Source organism: Phocoena sinus, chromosome 5, assembly GCF_008692025.1.
Source record: "Phocoena sinus isolate mPhoSin1 chromosome 5, mPhoSin1.pri, whole genome shotgun sequence".
Classification (NCBI taxonomy): Eukaryota; Metazoa; Chordata; class Mammalia; order Artiodactyla; family Phocoenidae; genus Phocoena; species Phocoena sinus.
The window spans coordinates 22356880-22378179 of NC_045767.1; the positions used below are offsets into that span (position 1 = coordinate 22356880).

General features: G+C 42.4%; 1 protein-coding gene and 1 long non-coding RNA gene across 8 annotated transcripts in view; one reads left to right on the forward strand and one right to left on the reverse strand.

The window, feature by feature from the left end:
- LOC116753884 overlaps positions 1-21300 on the forward strand; it is a 289521-nt gene that overhangs the window by 185553 nt on the left and 82668 nt on the right. For 4 of the 6 annotated variants that reach the window (XR_004349903.1, XR_004349905.1, XR_004349907.1 and 1 more), the window contains exons 6-9: positions 671-809; positions 3921-3996; positions 4548-4589; positions 20186-20317. This is a non-coding gene — a long non-coding RNA (uncharacterized LOC116753884). The remainder of the gene's footprint in view (positions 1-670; positions 810-3920; positions 3997-4547; positions 4590-20185; positions 20318-21300) is intronic. The other 2 variants (XR_004349904.1, XR_004349906.1) reach the window with 2 other exon arrangements.
- The window catches only part of SYNPO2 (synaptopodin 2), a 178683-nt gene that overhangs the window by 70491 nt on the left and 86892 nt on the right, over positions 1-21300 (reverse strand). The window lies entirely within an intron of this gene.

A 21300-nucleotide genomic window follows, 5' to 3' on the forward strand; every position in this document is an offset into this window, starting at 1 on the left:
ACATCATGAGAACACCTTTGTTTGTGTGCACTTTTATTAGTTAGTGATAAAAATAATCAATATAAATTATTTATCATATAGGGATCTATGGTTGTTTGGTTAAAACCCCAGACAATTTAATCATAGGGTTTAGGTTTATCACATCTCCCATCCAGATAATCTCATTCTTGTATGGGCAGGCATTTGGATAAGAAAACAAAAGACAAAATTAACTAAATTAAATAGCCAAAACCATAAACAAAGGACATCTTGCTCCATAATCTCTGGCATTTTTAACTTTAGATTTCCAACACATTCGTGTTAATTACATGCCATTTCCTGCCAAGCCTACAATCATGTGATCTTAGTTAGCACTGTAATTAGCTTTGCCTCTTACAAAACACTGATTTTTTTTCTAGCTGATGAGCTGCTGGGCACAGAACCTCTTGAAGAGTTTTAAAGAAAACTTTAGCAGCCAATTAGCACCCAACTCTCATGATCCCCCAGTTCACATTTTGAATCAACAGTGCTCATATTGATCCAACCAATCCCATGGATTGGCTCAACTCTCCAATCCCTCAACTCTCTACATTCCATTTAGGTGATGGGTCTCCTCATTCAAACCAGGGCTGAGCCAATAACACAGTTTAATGCTCTGAAGGCCGAGCTCATGTGATTCTTCTCATCTCAGGTTCCGTCCAGAGGCCCGCCTAGGAAACCTCTCCACTACAAGATGTTCAAGTGAGCCACATACCTGGCTTGCCCAACAGGCACAGCAGATGAGTAACAAGTGCGTTTATAGATTTCGTGGTGCTCCAGCTGTCGCTGATGTAAGTGTTTTCTGCTAAAATTGGTATATTTTTGGCCATCTGCTTCATCCCCTGAGCAGTTCAAACATCACCATCAGGGCCCAGTGGTCTGAGGAGGCCATACTTAGATTCTTTGTAGGTATAAAAGAGTTTGTCAGAAGGTTGCCTAATATGGTGACAGTGACTGACCCAGAGGCCTCCTAGAAGAACTAAATGTTCAACAGCAATAAAAGGGAACATTAATTAGCTCAGGGACAATACGTGGGACTGGAGATCAGCCAGTCAGGCTTTAGACCATGTGTCTCCCAACTTGCTGGGTAAGACTAGGTAAAGCATGAGCTCACTCCATGCCTCCATCACTATAGTCCAGGAATCAAACTTGCTGATAGAATAGATTTTCAGCCCATCGAATACAAGTGAACATTCATTTGAGGATCCTTTACAATTTAGAAAATTCAGAATAATATTTCAAATGCAAAAACCATATATATATATATATATATATATATGGAGGAAAAATGTGGGGAAGAAGAAAAGACCCCCTAGAAGCAGTTAAATAGGTTCTCAACAGACACCTAGAGACACCTGACGAAGCTGCTGGTTGGGTATAGGAGGAAGCCTTTGTCATGGGAGTCTGTTAGCCAAGAGATGTGTCTGCTGAGAGAACTGTGCTTGAAGAGTAAATGGATGGGGGGAGGGAACTTGCTGGCTTACATAAAAGTATTCAGCAAGTGGACGGATCCAAGAGCTGAGTGGTGAGTTGTTCGAAGATGTCAGAAATTCACGCAGACATGTTAACAAGCTGCACTTGACAATCTGATCAAATGGACTACGTTTTTCCTCTGAATTTTAAACCAAGTGAAATCAAACAGGCCTCATAAAATGAGGTAAATCTGTGTAAAGCAAAAAGTTTCCAGATAAATTTCATCCACTAAAATTATTTCTCTACAATGGCCAGCCCTACACACTCTATTGTGTTTACTGTTTCATTTCTACCCTGTAAAGGACTTTTTCCTTTTAAAAAGAACACACAGGGGCTTCCCTGGTGGCGCAGTGGTTGAGAGTCCGCCTGCCGATGCAGGGGACACGGGTTCGTGCCCCGGTCCGGGAAGATCCCATGTGCCGTGGAGCGGCTGGGCCCGTGAGCTATGGCCGCTGAGCCTGCGCGTCCGGAGCTTGTGCTCCGCAACGGGAGGGGCCACAGCAGTGAGAGGCCCGCGTACCGCAAAAAAAAAAAAAACACACACACACCCACACCCATACTCCTACCCCGCCCCATCCCCACACACTACACATTTGGCTTCCTGCCTTCAGTCTCTTCCTTCTTTAATTAATTCTGCAAACCAGTGTCAAATGGATTAATAAATATTTCTCTCATGTCGCTTTACTATTCAAGGACTAACGCTGGCTTCCCATTAATTCTCAAATCTACTCTGCTTGGTTTTAGTAGTTATCTTAAGAAAGTGAGCCTAGCTTTGCCTGACCACTTGCCCAGGGTTCACAGTGGAGGATGCTTTCTCTATGGTCAGAGCCAGAGTAGAGCCTCTAGATAACAACAGAAGATGCCTCAGATCTGAGTAGAAAGAGAAGCTGAAACCATGCAGAGGAGTCAGGATCCCAAAACTGGAGGGCGGTTAAGAAAGCGCTGTAAGTGGGAGGGCTTAGAGACAGGCTTGGGAGTTTGGGCAGGGGCTGCTGAGCCAGGCCGGAGTTCCAAACCTAAGAGCTAATAGCAAGTCCAATCTAAACGTCTTCATTTATCATACAAGCAAGACCCCCTCAGTCTGACCCCCATCCCCTGGCACCATCTCCTGCCATGCTTCTCCCTCACCCCACTCCTTCCTCCAGTCTAGAGTGTGGTCACACTGAAGTTCTCCCAATTCTTAGAACACACCAGACTCTTGTGAGACTCTACACCTTCACACACACTACCCGCTCTGGAGTGAACTCCCCTGAATTCTTTTTTGTTGAACTTCATTAAATGCTATCTTCTCCCTTTTTTATTCTATTCTTTCCTTGCTCAGCCAAGCCCATCCCTGCTCCAGCACACATGTACATGCCATTTCTGCCTAGAATGTTCTTCCCTTCACTCTTTGTATGGCTTGCTCCTTCTCATCCTTTGTTGTTGGCTAATATCAGGACCGACATCCTGCCAGCCTCTTTCCCTGCAAGCACAGATGTTAGAGCTACAGCAGCCTCCCATTTGGCTCTGCCCAAGCACCCTTCAGACTTCTCTGCAAAGGTCAATGACTGAGGAGCCTCAGTGGCAACATGTATCTGTCTCTTTCTCGCTCTTCATTCTCACTCCTCTCTCTTCTCTTTTTTATTCTCTCTCCCAAAGTCCAGTCACTTCAGTCTTAAGGGTCTCCAAACTTTGACAAAAGGCTCAACTTTGATTAAAACTTCTCTAGAACATCACTCACCTGCTGTAGATGATGAGCAGCAGCCCTTCCTTAATTAAAAAAAAAAAATGAGTAAGGTGGTCACACCAAAAGGAGTCACTGAATTAGGCCAGAACTGGGCTTTGGGAACAGAATTTGAAGCCATGGAACCAGTGATCTTACCTGCCTAATTTTATGCTTATACACAAGGTAGCTGATTTGCAAAGACGTCTTAGCCTGGTCCGGGCTGAGTCCCAGGCTGTGTTAGCCTGGTGCTCTTGCCAGAAGACTCTGAATACATTTGAGAGTCACAATTCCCTATCTCAGCTACCCTGCTCGTACTTAGTGTGTCCATTTGTTTGGTTTTGGCCTGTCTCTCCCTCTGGCAAATAAACTCTATGAGGTCCAGAGTCACATCTGTTTTGTTCTTCATTGTGCCCCCAGCGTCTGGCACCATACTTGGTACATAATCATGCTCTGCAAATATGTGGTAAAAAAGTGATTGAACAAGGGACTTACTTACTCTTCAAGATCAAGAAGAACGTTAATTCCTAGGTAGAGTCTCCCCTCCCTTTCTCAGGCAGCTATTGGTTCTTGCCTCTAAGCCTCCACAATATTGTACATTCTACTATCACAGAGCAAGGGATCAAACATTTTCTGAGGGTCTATCATAGGTACTGTGGCAGCTGTTATTATATATGCTTCTCCTTTCATTCTTTCAAGAAGTCTAGGAGATAGTATTGTTTTCCAGATTTACAGATGAAGAAACAGGCTCAAAAAATCCAAGTCACACAATCCATAATAGGTGGCAAAGCCTGTATCCAAAGGTAGGTCTGCTTCCCTCTTTTGCAAAACCCCTTTTCATTAGATCATGCTGCCATACAGTTCTAAGCTTGATATCGTAATTTATCTGTTTACAGGTTTGTCCCACCACTGGAAGCAGAGACCATGCATATACATCTGTGTATTCACAGCATTGAGCATGGCACCTGCCATACCATATTTAAGATCAGAATTAAAGAATATATGAACGAATGACTGTGGGTCTGTCTACTGATGGAAAGAGGACTTTGTGGCCTCCAGCCTTCTAGGCTTGCTCTCAGACACTGCCTGTATTGACCACATACTCTCTGGAGAGCTTGTGCCCAGGTCCCTGCCTAAACACAAGTTGGGCCTCCTCCACCAAGTCTCTGACCCTTAATCCAGCCACTTGTTTCTTCTGTCTCTGCCACAAGATTCCTGAATACTGAGTGTATTTGACAGACTTCTGCCTCATGGGGTATTTCTATCTTAGTGATCAGTGTAACACCACAGAGGCATGACTACATGACACACTCCTTTATTACTTGGAACATAACCTATTTTTCTTTATTTGCAGCTGAAGTCACTGCTACCAAGGGGCTGTCAGTCAGTCAATAAGGTGAGCCCATGACTCTGGCAGATTCTTTTGGGAAATCAAAAATAGCATGCGCTCTGTCTTCAGATGCTTTCAGTCTTACTAGGGAGGTATGATCATACATAAAACAATGAGAGAATGAATGGTACAAACCAGTTTAGAGGAATAGGCCAATTTGAGTCACAGTTTGAGGCCCCGGCTGTCAGTCTGAAGCTTGCCAAAGCCTTAGCTATTCCCCATTGCACTCCAAAAAGCTCTGCACATGCTATTCACTCCCCAAGAAGCCGACAATCTCCTCCCCAGGTTGGGCACAGGGTCTCACAGGCAGAATCATGACCCAGGGCCTGATGCTTTCAAATGTAATCAGAGTCTTCTGGCAAGAGCACCAGGCTAACACAGCTTGAGGCTCAGCCTAGACCAAGCTAAGATGTCTTTCCAAATCAGCTACCTCGTGTGTAAACATAAAATTATGCAAGTAAGATCACTGGTTCCAGGAAGTAGAATGCATTTCCAGAGCTTGGTTATGGCCTAATTCAGTGACTCCTTTTGGTGTTTTGGTGTGACCACCTTATTTTTTTTTTTTTTTTTTTTCAATCAAGGAAGGGAACTGCAAGACCTGCTGCTCATCATCCACACCAGTTGAGTGACCTTTAATCACTTTTAACCAGTTGAGAGAAATTTTAATCAAAGTTGAGCCTTCTGTCAAACTATGGAGACCTTTAAGACCAAAGTTACTAGACTTTAGGAGGAAGAATTAAAAAGAGAAGAGAAAGGAGAGTAAGAAAGAAGTGCACATTGCCTTTTGAAGCTCCTCGGTCATTGACCTTTGCAGGGAAGTCTGAAGGGTGCTTGGGCAGAGCCAAATGGGAGGCTGCTGTAGCTCTAACATCTGTGCTTGCAGGGAAAGGGGCTGAGAGGTCTGGATCTGGAACTCTTCATTTTACTATACATTGAATTCCTTCCCTCTCCCCAAATGAAAGCTATGGTCATTTATTATCTACAAGCAGAAGTCCAAATTCTTACACATTTTCTTCAGAATAACTCATAAATAGAGAAACAATCCTTGGAGCTTTCCGAAAAGAAATACTGAATGCACTCTCCAAAACGTCAGTTAGAAATAAAACAGAATCTAAATGTCCCACCTTGCAGAGTCCAAGCAATTCCTAATTTTAGAAAGAGGTGTCACCCAACCTGCTGTATAAGGCTGTGCTAAGAGCCTCGGCTTTTAGGGAAGTTCCCTGCTCTTCCCTAGAACAGGGCTGCTTCATTTCACGTTTATATGCCTCTCTATTAACACCTTCCTCGCATCTCTGGGGAAAATAAGCATCCTTCTTGGTCTAAAGGTGCCCTTAAAAACATGACTGTATACAATACGAAAAGCTAAAAACAAAAACAAAACAGAATGAAGACACAGGCGCACAAGTACATAAATTAACGTTAGAGATATTGACAGACAATTAAATGTATACAGTATTTGCTCTAGCTGTTCAAATAAACAGTATGAAAATAGCTTTTTGCTCATGAAATTGAGTCTGAAAATTGAGGCAGTGTGTGCATAGTAGCAAAAGTGCTCTGTTTTACTTGAGTTTGAACTCAGATTCCCCCATTTAGTAGCTTGTATGAACCTGGGGAAAATAATGATAATTTTAGCTAATATTTATTGAGAAATTGTTACACATCAGGCACTGAGATAGTAACCTCACGTGTTACATAACTTTTCTGAGTCATTTTCCTTTTATGTAGAGTCATGATGATAATATATCCCTTATATGTTTTTGTGAATATAGAAAAGCATGTAAAACACCTAGAGATGAGTAAATACCTAGCGATGAATGCTAGGTATTCCATTAGAGATGGAATAAGTGACTATAAAAATGACTGTTTTAAAAATAAAAATGGAACATAGCAATAGCACTGCTAGTATATTTAAACAGCCATCTAATTCTTTGTCTACTCTTAGATGTATCAGTATTAAGTGAAGAAAAGTGTCTAAAAGCAGAAATTCTGGTGCATATTAGATATTTTAATAAGTGAAGAAAGTAAAACTAGAAGTAACTAAAGCAACATTTTCTTTGAATCAAAGGGAAAGTCTAAAGAATGAAAAGCATATTTTAGATTTTTCCTTGATGTAATTTGGGTGGATTGCTCTGTGTTCTGAGAGAAAATAAATTTTATTATATTCCTAGAAGAAAATTATTAGACCTTAGTTCTTCATCTGTTCTACCTTTATTAACTTGTTCTGTGAACTTGATCCAGTCAATTAACTTTTACATTTGTCCATCTGGATATCTGTAATTAACTCATTAGAGATTATTTATTTGTAATTTCACCTAAAACAATGATATGGATAATGAGATATCTAAAGAAGACTTTGTCTTGGCATAATTCAGCAAAACTGTGGTGGTTTTATTCAGAGACACATAGATCACATGTGCAATACACATGAATGGGCAACAGCAACCCACTGGAAGTTTTTGGCCCTTTCAGAGATGTTGATAGGGGAAGTTGTTGGAAGCTTTAAGGGGCAATGTCAATAGCACTGAATAACATTCTGTTTCCTGGTTCTTCTGATCCAGCCAGGGCATTTATTTAATGGCTAGATGAGATGGAAAAAGGAAGAGCGTGTACAACCGTCAGCCTGAAATAGAGTGTGGGACGATGTGGAGGTAGAGTTACTGGCCGAAATCCCTCTCAGTAAAGGACTGTGCTCCCTGCCACCCACAGTGGTTCAGCCTAGTTCTAACTCTAGCCCACTTGTGGACTGAAGACAGTGGAAAGGGCCACATATGCCTACTATCACCTCTCAAACCTGGAAAAACATGAGATTATTGTCGAAATCTGAGGCGCCCCTCTCCAGTCAAGAGGTGCCAGTGCCAGCTACTACAGGGAATCAGCTTGACAGCTCTGCTGTCAATGCCCTGAAAGGAGAGACAGAGGGCGAGTCCTGTTCCAGGAGCACGAGGCACAGCCAGGCACATGGAGCAGGCTGGGCAGCAGGGTTGAAGAACTGGCAGAAGCTGAGGAATGTTGAGCAGACAAGCAGGATCAGCTTGAAAATCTCGGGGAAGAAATCACAGGGATTCTCTCCTCTAAAAACCTTCCCCCAAACCCTGCTCTATCCGATTAGAGCAGAGGCTCTCAAACTTGAGTGCATGTGAGGATCACCTTGAGATGCTTGCTTTTTTTTTTTTTTTTTAATATTTATCTATTTATTTTGGTTGTGCCGGGTCTTCGTTATGGCATGCGGGATCTTTAGTTGCCGTGTGTGGGTTCTTTAGTTGCAGCATGGGGACTTCTTAGTTGTGGCACGCATGCGGGATCTAGTTTCCCAACCAGGGATCGAACCCAGGCCCGATGCATTGGAAGTGTGGAGTCTTACCCACTGGACCACCAGGGAAGTCCCAGGATGCTTGCTTTAATTACAGATTGCCAAGCCCTACCCCCAGAGATTCTGGACCAATCTCAATTGGAGCCCAGAAATCTGCATTTTAGCAAGCACTCCAGGTATTCCTGTAGCAGGTGGTCTAGGACCACAATTGGAGAAGCACTGACCTAACGGGGACCCATCAAGCTTTGTACTTCTTAATGACAATGCCAAGCACCAGTAATGACATGAAGATGCCATTGGATCTCATATCCAAACAATTCTAATTTTGGATTTCTTGGTGTATCAAGGGCCAATGACGTTCAGAAAACATTTTCTGAGAACCCATCATGTGAAAAGCATTGAACAGCATTAAGAATTGTCACGTGCACAGATAACTCCAAAACCAGGCTGACTTCGTTAGAATCAAGTGCTTAGGCTCGGAAACCTGCAGGTGAGGAGTCCTTCTAAATGCTGGGATTTAAGAAAGCACTTTGGGAGCAGCGCCATCTGAGGTGTAGCTGGAAGGAAGGTAGGACTGCATCTGGTATGAAGAAAAGCACCTCAAGCAGAAGGAAATATTTAAACAAAGGCAGAGACGATTGATCCAGATTGATGGCATGTGCCTGGCCTGTGGAGTGTGTTAAGAGCGGAGACAGAAGCAGAGTAGAAGTGAAGGCTAGAAGGGTGGGCTGTGACCATACCTCAGAGAGCTTTGAACAATAGGCCAAAGTTTGATTTTTGTCCTAAAGGCAATGTATGCAGGATTTTGAGAAGATGAACTGAAATGGATGTTTCTTTTTTTTAATTTTATGGGTAACACAGTGTTTAACTTAAACAGTATTCTTTTTTTATTGAAGTTTAGTTGATTTATAATGTGTTAATTTCTGCTGTACAGCAAAGTGATTCAGTTATATAAATATATACACATTCTTTTTTTTTTTTTTTTTTTTTTGCGGTACACGGGCCTCTCGCTGCTGTGTGTGGCCTCTCCCATTGCGGAGCACAGGCTCCAGACGCGCAGGCTCAGTGGCCATGGCTCACGGGCCTAGCCGCTTCGCTGCATGTGGGATCTTCCCAGACCGGGGCACGAACCCGTGTCCCCTGCATCAGCAGGGGGACTATCAACCACTGTGCCACCAGGGGAGCCCTATACATTCTTTTTTATATTCTTTTCCATTATGGTTTATCATAGGATATTGAATATAGCTCCCTGTGCTATACAGTAGGATCTTGTTGTTCATCCATTAAACAGTATTTTTTTATTTTTTTTTTTTTTGCGGTACGTGGGCCTCTTACTGCTGTGGCCTCTCCCATTGCGGAGCACAGGCTCAGCGGCCATGGCTCACAGGCCCAGCTGCTCCGCGGCATGTGGGATCCTCCCGGACTGGGGCACGAACCCGTGTCCCCTGTATCGGCAGGCGGACTCCCAACCACTGCGCCACCAGGGAAGCCCTAAACAGTGTTCTTAGTAGCTAGTATATCCATGGAGCACAGAATGTTAAAGAAACAAGATAGTACATAAATGTAAAATTTCCCTTCCTTCCACCCTTGTCCCTCAGCCATTTGTTCTGGAAGCCACTAATGCTACCTATTTCTTTTGTATAGAGAGGACTGTTTGGGAAAATAGCTTATGGCCCAATACTGGTTGGATAGTAATGGAGAAGAGACAGGTTAATGACAGAGACACCAGTTTCGCATTGCAAAAGTCCAGGTGATGAAATGAAGGCTTGAAGTAGAGTACAGCCGCTGTAAATATAAAGGAGACTCTAAAAGGATATTTCATCATCCTTTACTCCCAATGTCCAATCAATTTACAAATGGCACAGTAGGAGTCGAAGATGACTGAAATTTTGTCTTGAGACTTGAGGAATGGTAGGGAGGGGAAGTTATTTTGTGACAGGGAGATGAGGAGGCTGTGTGGGAAAGATGAGGTCTATTTTGGAAATTTTTGTTTGAGAAATGACAAATATCCCATTAGAAGGTGAACTATTGATACATAGCTTGGAAGAGAAACATATACTGGGAAGTCAAGGGCAAAGAGGTGGTAGTTAAAGCTGTGGGATTGGATGAGCTCGATAGAGGAAGATTAAGGGGCTACTGAGTACTGAAAAATTCCCACATTTAAGGGGGCTGTAGAAGAAGTGGGGTCAACAGAGACTGAGGAGAAATGGTCAGAGAGTGAGGACATGTGTTATTGAATCTAGGGGGAGAAAGAATTTCAAAGGGGGAAGGGTGGGAGGATTTCTGGTCAATACCAAGCCGTGGTAATAGGGATGTTATGCAGTAAGGAGAAACCGCTGAAAAGAAATCAGTGGACCACCTGGTGACGAGCAGATTACTGATGAGCTTTAAAGGGTAACTGCTGAAGAGTGGTGAGGGCAGAATCATATTAAGGGAGCCAGTGAAGGAACACAAACGTACGGAGGCCCTGGGGAGAGCTTTCTCTCAAGAAATCTACTGTGAATGGAGGGAGAGAGGAAAGGACCTGGAGAAGGGAATAAGGCAGATAAAGGTCTTTCTCCGCAAGTGTAGCAGAAAAGGTTGAAGAGAAAAGGGTGGAGTTAGGAAGATATTTGATGGAACAAGATCCTGTAAGAGATTGAAGGGGAAAAATTGAAACGAAGGGAGGAAAACCGAGGAGTTCATGCACGCCATGTCACCTTGGCCCTCTCAACAAAGTAGCTGAGCTTACCTCCATGCTTGAGAGAGACTGAGTTTGCTTTTGGAGGTTTGCTTCCCCACCATCACAATCTCTAAAGAGCTGTGCTGAAAGTAAGTTTGGTCTCTTTGAGTAATCTGGGAAATGTGTTCAAGAACTATCATGTTCTTTCTGTAGCCCATAAAGAAAAGCAGAGGCAGGAACGTAGAATTCCTTCCAGATGACTTTCTGGGAGACAGCCATTGGTCTCCGTCATTTAGGTAACTTATGCAGTGATATTTGGAGAGAGAACTTAAACATCACTATCACACTAGGCTGATCAATTGCAATTTGCTTATTAACATCCTGTGAAAACTACCAAAAGGTATGTACAGTTTACTGGGGAGGGGTGGGAGATGAGTGGAGTCAGTGCACCTCCCTGTGATTTGGGTCAATGTAGACTTTTCCCTAGAATTCATTACCGGTGATTCTCCAAGGACAGAGTGCAATGCCTTCTTCCTTCTCCTCCTTTTCCTCCTAAGCCTCCTCCCTTTATCTTCACTTGCCCATCCTGGATTTACTCCCAAAATATGGAAGAAATGCAGAGAGGCAGCATTTCTGCTTAGGTTAAAAGAGGTTATACTAGGGACATGTTAGTTGTGAAGTACTGTGTGTCCCCCAAGAGGAGCATAAGGACCTGCAAACATATCTGATTTTTTTTCCCAGGTTAATATATTTTACTTTAGCTGTTTTTGTTTTTAGCTTTTTTTTTTTTGATGGCACTCCAGTTTTAAATCTCACCTCATGGTTTATATTGTGCCTGCCTCAAGCAATTATGTTATATAAGAAAATTATGTAAGTACATTTAAAGTTAGGCATCTATTCGTTCATCCTTAAATTTGAGATGACTCCCAGGGAGTGTTTTCTCATTGTTCACGGTTTATTTCCTGAATTCCAGTAGCAGTAGTGTGTATGTGGAACCCACACTGCCTATTCCCTCCTTAAGGCTGCATATTAGCTGGTCAAAACACACACTCTTAAGGTTATGCTGCCCTCAAATGGTCTAGGTTGGGCATGACCAACTATTTTTTTCTGGATGGAAACCAGGTTTCCAATCAGACCTGTCTGACTGAAGCGTTAACTCCTGACCAGGAGAAAAACAACAACAACAACAAAAATTCTTATGTGCCAAGTCTGAGGAGCATGAGGGAAAAGGAAGATTTTATTTCCCAATATTCCCTCAAAAGGTATAGAGTAAAAAGTACAATAGCAATAGTCACAGGCTTGTTTTTGTTAATTATAGAGTAACTGGCTGCACGTGTGTGGCCACAGGGATGCAGCTGCGGGATATGAGTTGCACTGGCTCCCTTAGGCCTTTGGGGCCAATCTTCAGCTTCTGTAGGGCATCCCCCTCATCAGAACTTATGACATCATGTTCCACTACTAAGGACATACAGTCCTTTGGAAAGAATGCATTCAGGGAAAATATTCATCTCTTCCCCGTGTGGCCAAGACTCAAAAAGGAGGCCAGCAATTATGGTGATTACATTAATCACAAAGATGGCTTGTGGAGGAGGGTACCAATGTGGAGGGCCTATAATGGTAGCTCTGTTGGGACTCTGCTCTAATTGGCCACCCCCAAGGCCCGCTAATGCCTATGCTTAGCTTCCCAGCTTGTTGATGGGGAAAAGAGGAGACCACCCTCAAGGGGATGAGCAGACTCAGGGTGTGCTGGGTGTTCTGGGCTGGGCTTATGAGGCAGGTCGGCTATGGAGCTGTTGGCTACTTAGCTAGAGAGCCCATCCTGGAACAGGTGGGCCAACTAAAAATGCAGGCAGTGCCGTCCCTTGTGTTTTGCCACATTGTTTCTGATATTTTGGGTGATTTCGGTTAATCGTGAAAATCCTTCAATAATGAAAGATTTTCGGCTAGGAAAACACTAGTTCTCGTACACTGCTTTTGGGCTGGGCACAGAGATGAATTGGGCTAGTCCAATGAGTAGAAATGAGCCCTTGATTTAGCAGTTTTCTGGTGCTGTGGGAAAGCCCGGGAAAGAACACTGTGCTTAGTAACTTGGGATCTAGAATCAGCTCTGTCATACACTGGTTATATGACCACGAGAGAGTCACTTAACCGAAATTTCTGGGCTCAGTTTCCTCATCTGCAAACTGTGACATTTAGCTCAGATTAGTGGTTTATAGACTGCTCTGTGGGGAGGCTGTGCTTCACAGGCTGCTGCCAGGACACAGAGTCCTTTCTTCCTTCCCTTTTTAAGCATAGCAAGCCCACTTTGATCCATTTTATAAATCTAAGTTTGAAAACCAATGGATAAGTGGTCTATACACCTTTCCTTTCCAGCTACATTATACTGTGATTGGGACAGGTACTCTGAATGGTGATGGTGACACTTACTGGTGGAGTTCTTTTTCTTCTTTTTAATCTTAAATGAAATCACATATGGCTCTAAATCCAAACACTTTCCTATAAAATGAGTCCCATCTGATTCTGGGATGATGGCTTGTGTGTGTGCTGGAAGAGGGATGAAGAAGGAAGGAGTGTGAATCACTGCAGTCCCACAGCTCCTGGGGGACACAGGCCAGGGAAGGAACTAGGTAGAACTCACTAAGCAAACACCAGACAGTTTTAGGAGTGTGGGTATGTGCATAAGTGTGGTTATACTCTATCAGGAAAACCAGCCAGAAAATGGAAGATCATGGTTAAGGAATGGTCTGGAAAAAATACAAGGGAGCATAGGCAGAATAACAACTTTTTAAGGAAGAAGATATATTAATATATATATTATATATAAGATACAACAACTTTTTTCTCAGGAAGGTATAAGTACTGAATGGGCCCCAAAAGGAAAAATACACTAAAAAGAGTTGAAAATTTTCCAGAAAACAGAGAAAAAGATTTTAATACACTGTACATATGTATCATTACTAGTAGGAGCCATCATTAATAAAATTATTTGTTTTCATCCAGGAAGCTTTCCCTTTAAGTTCATTTAAACACAGGATATAATATAAAATGTGTACAACTTTATTTCTCAACCACCGAGAGTTTTTTTTCCCTCTGTAGTGTTTAAGTTGAGATCGTACAAGTGTGGATGAGTGATAATATGGGATACAGATTAAGTATCGGACCAAGGGACTCAGAGTTATGAAATAGCAACTGTTCTGGTTCAAGTATGCTGAGTGAATGCAGAAAAAATTTCTTTTCCACGTGGTGTTTTCATATCGCCATCTGTAATCATATTTCCTGAGATTATACTTTATGAAATTGCTCAAACTGCAGTTCATAGTTACATGAATTTCTGAGCTCCGATTTGTATGCCCCCCAATAGATTTCTCTATTGGTGTATCCCATTATTGTGCTGAAAATATAATATAGTTAGAGAATATTCATCTGGTGAACAAATATTTACTGAGTGTAAACAACTACAAAATAAGGCAGTAAATAGTGACTACTAGACACATAGTGTAGTAATATGTGCTTATGATATAGGGTTAAGGGTGGGACTTTAGGTAATTTGTTCAGGAAAGGGTTTATGGAGTAAACTTTTGGTCCAGGCCTTGAAGTGTAAATAAAATTTAGCTAGAGGTGGGAAGAGAGAACGTGGCAGGTGGGAATGGCAGGAACAAAGCTATGCCAGTGAGAAAGTACAGCCAACATTCAAGGGACAGCTAGGCAGGCAGAGGGTGTGCATTGCAGGGGATGGGAGGGGGAAGGGATGAAGCGGAATAGAAGACAAGTCTGGGCAGGAGGTTGGATTTATATTGTAGAGGCCTTTGTATTTGTGCTGAGGGCAGGAGCAGGGTTATACAGCTGCAAGCACAGAAGCAACGTACAGAATGATTTAAAAGGAAAAGTGACCAATCCAAAATTGCCTCTGGAAGACTATCAAGGTAGTCCAGGTGTAAAATGATGAAGGTTTGAGCTAGAGTGATGGCACTGGAAATGGTGTGTGAATGTGTGTGGGGCGGGGAGTATTAGTGAAAAACTGGAATTCAATCCAAGGCCACTGCACAGGGTAAAACAATAAGTTGGACAAAATAGAAAAGGTTAGAGTCCTACACATAAAAACGTTATAGCCACTTTTCAATGGATGGGCTAAATGTGTGTGTGTGTGTGTGTGTGATGTCAGGAGTAATTCATGTGTTATATTTGTACCCATAATTAGCCAGAAAGTCCTGGTGTCATTTTCCATAGTAAAAGAACATTCTTTAAAAATGAAAGGGAAAAAAATAATCTGGAAGCAGGGAGATGTGGTTGGGTACTGATAATCATTACTTTGTGAAGGAGGCTGAGTATTTTTCCATTGCAGCAAGTCATTAGAACAAGTGGAAAATCCATTGGAAGACAGATATACAGTCTGTAAACAGAAGGTAATGTAAATTACCCTGATTATTCATAAGCCAACTGGTGACAAGGATGATGTGTAGCCAAAATTTCCCTGCAAATGGTTTGTAGTGCTTTTCTTGTTTAAAAAAAAAATGAGTATTAGACCCAATTCTTTTGTATTTTACTTCCCTTTTTCTCATGCTAGGGAAAATGTCATAGTTTATGTCAGATGTCACTAGGCGATTGAAGAAAATGACTATCTAGAATTACAAAAATTAAAATGGTAACAAGATGTAGTCATTGAATCAATTCAACAACTGCAGGTTGAATGCTCATTATGAAGGCAACTTTGGGCTAAATTTTGGGAGAGCCAAGAGAAAGAACAAATTCGGCTCATTCATAGAGAGGCTTGAAATTAGCTGAGCAAATCTGGCTAAAGAACAAGAGGAAACTAAAAAACAATAAATTATATTGTGGGCCATTGATGTTATCAAGGAATTCATCCAGAGAATTTAGAAAATTCCCAATCCTCAAATTCCATAATAGCATATAACTCCCCCATAAAATATTCATGTAGCAACAACTTGATATCATCTAAAGTATGTTGGACTGCAATGGGGGCTGATTTTCTGGATTCACTCACTTGGCTAGTGACCCACTACCTCAAACCAGCTTTGCAGAACTCTTGAATGGAAGTTATGCCTTTGCCAGATTGCAAATGTCAATGCTATGAACCTTAGGGGTTACTTGAAAGAAGTCAAAACTGGGACTGTAGTACTATACACGGTTAAGTATAGTAAGATGCCTGTTCAAAAGGGGCTAAAAGAACAGAGAAATCCCTAGAACAGTATTGGCTTCTCAGAAGATGTGGGGTTGTGTTGATAATGAGTCATGTTCAGGATTGGTAGAGATGGGGGGAGGGGGGAAGAGGAGAGGGGAAGAGAGGCATCCCAGCATCCGGCCTTGCCTGATTTCTTGCCTCTGGAATCTTCTCTGCCATCTGTGGAATGGCTACACCCCACCCACAGGCTTAGCACCACCTCAACCAGTAGAGTCAGTCCTTTGCTTGGGCAGGGATGATTTCAGAAGCTCTGACAGAGGACAGCGAGCCTATTATTAAACAATAGATACCATAGAAGGCACTTTATTTAATCATCATACCAAATCTGTAAAATATTTATAATTTACCCCACTTTTATATATAAAGAAATCAAGCCTCACAAAAGTTAAGGAACTTGAGCACGATGGCAGGAGAATGAAATTCAAATCCAAAGTTTTTTACTATGGTAGATTCCCTCTCAGGCTCTGGAACACATATTCTTAGCCCTGGGTTTTGGGGGGCAGTGGACTCTGTTACTGATGCTGATCAGCTTTGACTGTGTGTCCCCGTTTTGACAAGTTTATGCCTTGTTCTAGAGAACCATCCTGTAACTATATTCCTGCTTGTCTTACTCTTTGTGACTTATCCTGCCCTCGATAAATTGCATGAAAACCATCTCTTCTACAATGGGAGACTTTTCTTGCCCCTATCATACCTCCTCTTCCCAGGATGGAAATCCCATTTCACCTGAATGCGTGGACTCTCTACTACCACCAGGTGCTGTCTGTATACCTAGGTTTCTCGGAATGGCTGTCTTGGATCCTTTGTCTCTGTCTGTCATCCATATACTAGTCCATTTCCACTCTTGAAGTTTGGCTCTTTCTGAAAAGAACTGCTTGCCCAGACTACCCCCAATTTTATGTTCCCATATATTTCCCAAACTCTATTCTACTTGTTACACTTGTCTTCCTTCTAGTACTAGTACTAGATAGATTTGGGAATCTACCTCCCAAATTATTTATCATTCCTTGTGCAGGTCTTTGTCCAGCTCCTTTAGCCCTGTAGCTGGGCTATGTGTGACTCATAATGTAAGTATGGCAGAACAGTGGTGGGAAAAAGCATGGTGTGTTCTTGAGAGGTGTGGAGCTTGACCTAACAAGGGTGGGAGGGTATGTGTGACAGGTCGTTGAAAGTAAAGGTGGATTAGTGAGGTGGAACCACATTAAAAAACAATTTTAGGGCCTCCCTGGTGGCGCAGTGGTTGAGGGTCCGCCTGCCAATGCAGGGGACGCGGGTTCGTGCCCCGGTCCGGGAAGATCCCACACTCCGCGGAGCGGCTGGGCCCATGAGCCATGGCCGCTGAGCCTGCGCATCCGGAGCCTGTGCTCCGCAGCGGGAGAGGCCACAGCGGTGAGAGGCCCGCGTACCGCGAATAAAAAACAATTTTAAATCCAGGATGAGACACTTGGATATAACCCAGTAGTGATGAGAAATTATTACTAGAGCAGGATGGACTGGAGAAGAAAAGAGTGAAGATAGAGAAACTGAGAAACCATTAAAGTTATGCAAACATGAAGGGATGAGAGCCTGAATTGGAGTTTATCTATTATAACCCATAGGAAGGAGATAAGAGACACAATGTGAAGCAAAAACTGTAGACTCCGTGAAAGACTGGATTTATAGAGAGGCAGAAATCAATAATGACTGCAAATTTGTAATTATGGTGGCATCATTGGTAGGAGCAAATAAATCTAGGAAGGGGAATCAATATATTGGGGAAAGGAGCCTAAAACCCCAGCTCTCTTTCCAAGATGTTTCAGTAATAGCACTGATTATATTTGAGTACATTGTTAGCAAGTATTCCAGCAGAGGAATGTGTTGAAATCAGGTGAATTGTTGAAGTGAGACTAGAAGGCAAATGAGAGGATCAGGGCTAAACATATCAGTTTGGGATAGATGTGGGAGTAGAAGTCATAAATATGGATGAGGGAACTGTAAGGGAATTCAAGCCTAATCTGGCAAGAGGTCCACTGTTTTACACAATCTTCTGGGGCTGGGCGTTTGCTGGGCCAGTGGCCAAGGATAGGCAAGGGAGTTATGGATGGACTGAATATTCATAACGAGAGAATCTGTTATACAACGTGGCTCTAAAAAAGTCCACCTCTGTGCCTAAATATGGCATCTCTAGTGCATGAGAAACCTGATGATATAGCGCCTTTGTGAGCATCTCCCATCTCATCCCACTGAGGAAAGCTGCATACAGGCTGCTGCTACAATTCCCTTTGGGTGCTAAAATGTATTCTCCTACTGAAGGTATTGCAAAATGCCTCATTTCTAGATCAAATGTAATAATTATCTGAGTTTAACTCTCAGCTGTGTTTAACTCTCATTCTCAAATTTCCTTTCCACAATGTAGATCAGGTGACCAAGATGAGCAAGTTGTTGATTTTATAGCTAAGGCAATGTCCTCAGCTATAAAATGGGAGCCTCAATACCTGATTTCCCTTTCTGTGAAGAGAGAGGAATCTGAAAATAGGTCAATACAGAACTTATATTTTGTCTGAGTGATGGCAGATTGCTTATTTTGATGTGGTTCTTTTAGCTTGTATGTTCAGAGACTAGTGATGGGTGTAATCAATATAACTTTTATGTAACTTCAGGACCAAACTAGGCTTCTTTTAGTTCTGATCCTAATTAAAATTTAAAATTTTGTTTAAAAAAATAAAAGAGGGCTTCCCTGGTGGCGCAGTGGTTGAGAGTCCGCCTGCCAATGCAGGGGACGCGGGTTCGTGCCCCGGTCCGGGAGGATCCCACATGCCGCGGAGCGGCTGGGCCCGTGAGCCATGGCCGCTGGGCCTGCGCGTCCGGAGCCTGTGCTCCGCGGCGGGAGAGGCCACAGCATTGAGAGGCCCGCGTAACGCAAAAAAAAAAAAAAATAAAATAAAATAAAAGAAAAGAAAAGAAAAGAAAAGAAGGAAGGAAAAATGTGGATATTTACCATGGGTTCTTTTGTGAGGAGGGAATTTTTTGGATACAGACTGGCATTTGCCCGGTAATATTCTGAGTTCAGCAAATAACTCAGCACACATGCATTAAGTTTCCAATGAAAAACATGAAGCTTAAAAAGTAAGTGGAAAGTACTTGGCAGGACACACACTTACACTTGATGAAGGGAAATTTTTTGGTGGTTGGCCAAACCTGACAGGCATAGGGATGAACCCATCCTCACTCATCACAGTAACAGAAATTGCCAGTTATCACTGGCACCAAGCTGTGGCTTTCCCAAAGAAGTCGGCACCACCCAGGAAGGAAGCTGACCTCTGTGTGAGTGTAGTGTGTGCGTTTGCACGAACAGTGCACAGGTATGCCTGACAAGTGAATGAATCATTAAAGACATGAAACTTCTCTAATATATAAACTACTTTCTAAAACGCAGAAAAAAGTCTGATAGTTGATGTTCTATAATTCTTTCAGATATGAGTCTGAATATAGGTCTCTCTTCTCATTGTGATAACATTTTTTAGCACAGTAAAAAAATGAGACCTTTCGGATGATGTACCCATAGTCACACAGCTAATGAACGGCAGAACAGAAATTCAAACCCATGACGATTTCATTCAAAAGTTCAAATATTTCCCACTGCATTTGCTGCCTGCAGAAAAGTGGTGTGGATGGGAAGACAAAGCAGGAGGCTGGCAGAGATAGCCAGCCTTACAAAATATATATTTCTAATTCTATGATATCTAATTCATTTCTAACGTTCAAAGGAAAGGCACTAAAATTAATAAGCACTTGCCCTGTGATGAAAAATAAACTCAGCCTCAGAGAGATTGTAGTGGCTTCTCCAAGGTCACAGAGCTAGTATATGAGAGAGCCAGGATCCAAACCCAGAGATATGTGACTTAAAATGTTAGGCAATGGGCGAAACATTTTCAACTATGATACCTCTTTAAGCCTGACAACAATCCGAGGAGAAGAATGCTACAGTGATGGAAAGAAATTGGAATCAAACACAAGAGGCAGATTTACTAGGCTTCCTTATGGGTTACTTCAGACAAATTAGCTCCTGCATTTTGGGAGGAGGGGAGGGAAGAAAAAATATATTAAAAATGGTTTATTTTCCCAAATGGGAAAAATGAGGAGATCAGATTCTGCTTGGAGGCTCAAATCTCTTTCTTTACGTATGGTAAATATTATTCTGTCTTCTTTTATGTTCTGATGAGGGTCTCAATCAGAAGTTAAGATAGTTCTTACATCAGAATTTCTGCAGAGATTAAATAGAGTTCTACAGGAAAGCCTGCAGTTGTGTTCAGGACAACCTGCAGAGCACCATGACGGGTCGCTGGGACTGCCCTGTGAGGTCTACCCCTGTAGAAAACTTTGGTGTTGGGGAGAATTTTATTCCCCTTTTCATTCTTTTTCAAAAGAGGGAAATTCCATTCCCTTCACAGATGGGACAATATAACGCTTCTGGATGTCTCCTGTCACTTTTCTCCTGGGAAGACGAGCTAATGTGATTGGTGAAGGGCCTGAAAGCTACCGAGCCATGATTTTTCCAAGGACCCTGGTCATTGAATTGAAAAGTAAGTGACAGCCAATCTTTTCTCTTACTGGTTTGGACGGGCTGTGCTCATGGGCAGTGGGTTCACCTGTGCTTCAAGATCCAGGAAGTAAGCAAACTTTCCCCAGGTAGGGTCAGCTAGGCTTCTGATCTTCTTGCCAGCTTTCTTGTCTGTGAACGGGTGAGTCAGGAGGCCCATCACCAGAGGCCAATTAACTTTAATTTAATAAATCTTAATTCCCTACAGGAAGTGCTATTTTAGCCTAACTTAATAAATGTTAGTTCCCTAAAAGGAAGTGCTACTTTAGTCTCAGGTCCAAGTCACATTGTCCTGTCCACCTTTATTGTGAGTAAAACTGATAATTTAAAGTTAAAACCTTAAAGGAAGGTGGACTGTGTGAGGGCTACTCTAAGGCTAGAACTCTTGAGATAGGCCTTTCGGTCCTCTGCTGTCTTGAAAACACTGGCATAACATAACCATCAGCTGGATCTGGCTCCATGTTCTTAAGAGTCGTAAGTTTGTTTTGCATTTTTCTTTGTTTTCTGCTTAAAAGGCACATAATAAATACCTGTTGATTGATTAGAGTAAGTTACTAAACAGGAGCTGGTGTTTAAATTAATCATACTTGAGCCAAAACAGCTGGTCTAAGGCACTGAACCAATCTCAGAAATCAAATATATCTACCTTCCCACCAGAAAATAACATGTTGTATTTTAAGATGAAGGGAGAGGAGGAAGAGGAAAAGGTGCTGAAGGGACCTCTTACTGGCACCATAAGTGCTCAGTCTGAAAGCCACTCCAGCTTTCTGCCACCTCTGAGAGTGTCATGCTAATAGCCGGCAAGTCCGAAGAGGCAAAGGGTCATCGAGGGTCAAAACAAATGAAAAGATTCCATGTACTGTGGAATTTATGTTGATCTTCCTCTGAGGAAAGCAGAAGTAACTTTTGATTGACTGCTTCATTCATTCATTTATTGCAAGGAGGTATAGAGTACCTATAACGCTT